Source organism: Armigeres subalbatus, chromosome 2, assembly GCF_024139115.2.
Source record: "Armigeres subalbatus isolate Guangzhou_Male chromosome 2, GZ_Asu_2, whole genome shotgun sequence".
Lineage (NCBI taxonomy): Eukaryota > Metazoa > Arthropoda > Insecta > Diptera > Culicidae > Armigeres > Armigeres subalbatus.
Genome location: NC_085140.1, coordinates 107,117,267 through 107,118,717, shown reverse-complemented (window position 1 = coordinate 107,118,717; position 1,451 = coordinate 107,117,267).

Sequence of the window (1,451 nt, the reverse complement as noted above, 5' to 3'; positions counted from 1 at the left end):
AGAATAATACGCGACTACTTTTGGTGGCCTGGGCTGGGCTATGACGTTGAAGAGTTCGTAAAAAAGTGTGAAACATGTTTGATTATTTCAAGAAGAAATCCGCCAATACCATTGTCTAGTAGAGAATTGCCAGATGGACCGATAGATATTCGAGAGCCTTTGGATACCTCCGAAACAGATCGACCGTGATGCCGTTCGAGATAAAGATGCAGAAGCAAAACTAGTCAGCAAAAAGTATACAGACAAGGTGTTATTGGCCACTACAAGGCATTGAAAGACTGACCCAATATTTTCAAAGGAGAAATACACGATTATTGCGAGACATGGCGCCAAGGTTATTATTCAAAGCGATAGAGGTGTGCAAATTACAAGAAATATTCAGGATGTTAAAAGTATATCAAATTTTGAAGTAAGTCGTATCTTTTCATAATTTTTGTTTGCTGTCTCTTTTTACTCAATCTATATTTTATTCTTTCGTATATTACTTGTTCACTATTTATCTTATTAACGCAGTTGGAGTCACAAGAATCCTTGGAAGCATCAAGCAAGGAAGATCGAGCTCTCATGTTTGGATCAGACAATGAGCAACTGATGGACAGTAACCCTGTGGAACATAACGAACAGCAGGACATAAACATTTCCAGACCGGATGCCTCCGAAGATGGCGTCAGTATATCCGCCGATTGGAGGGGTTCCGGTGACGAGACTCCCGTCGAGTTCAGCGTTCTCCCATCGGGAGATTCTCCATCCAACTTCCGGCGTGGATCGTTCAGATCAGGATCCGCTCCTGTTCCGCAACATCGTGCCAAGCTTCGACGGTATGTGACTAACGAATATAGCTGGAGGATCGAGGAAGATTCGAGCCACTTGAAGTTGCGGCTTTGATTCTGGTTCGTAGTGTGTTTCGTACGGCAATATGGGGCCTTGTTTTGCCACATCAGCCTTGTTACTGGCTTCACTATCATGCTTATTTGCTATATGACATTTTTAGTTATATTTAATACATTTTAATGGCCTCTGGCAGATAGGATTTTTCCACTGGTTGAATTGAACCATGTATGAATTACAATGTTTTCAACTTAAACTAAACCTAACCTAATTAATACTAAGGGCATCGTTGCAATAGAAGATAGCAACGATTTTTGTCTATAATTGGAAATTATTTTGTTGGACATTTGTTGCAATGTCTCAATATTAGAAATTCCATGAAATACATTGGTACATTGGTATACATTGGTTAATCTAGCAGAGGTCCTAAATATTTAGCTCCGCTAGACCAATTAATTGGAACTCCATTCATAGAGACAATATGTCTGCTTGATGGTTTCAAATAAGAAGCTCTCGGCTTATGTGGGAAAATTATAAGCTGAGTTTTGGAAGCATTCGGGGAAATTTTCCATTTTCGCAAATAAGTGGAGAAAATATCCAAACTTTTTAGCAATCTACTACAA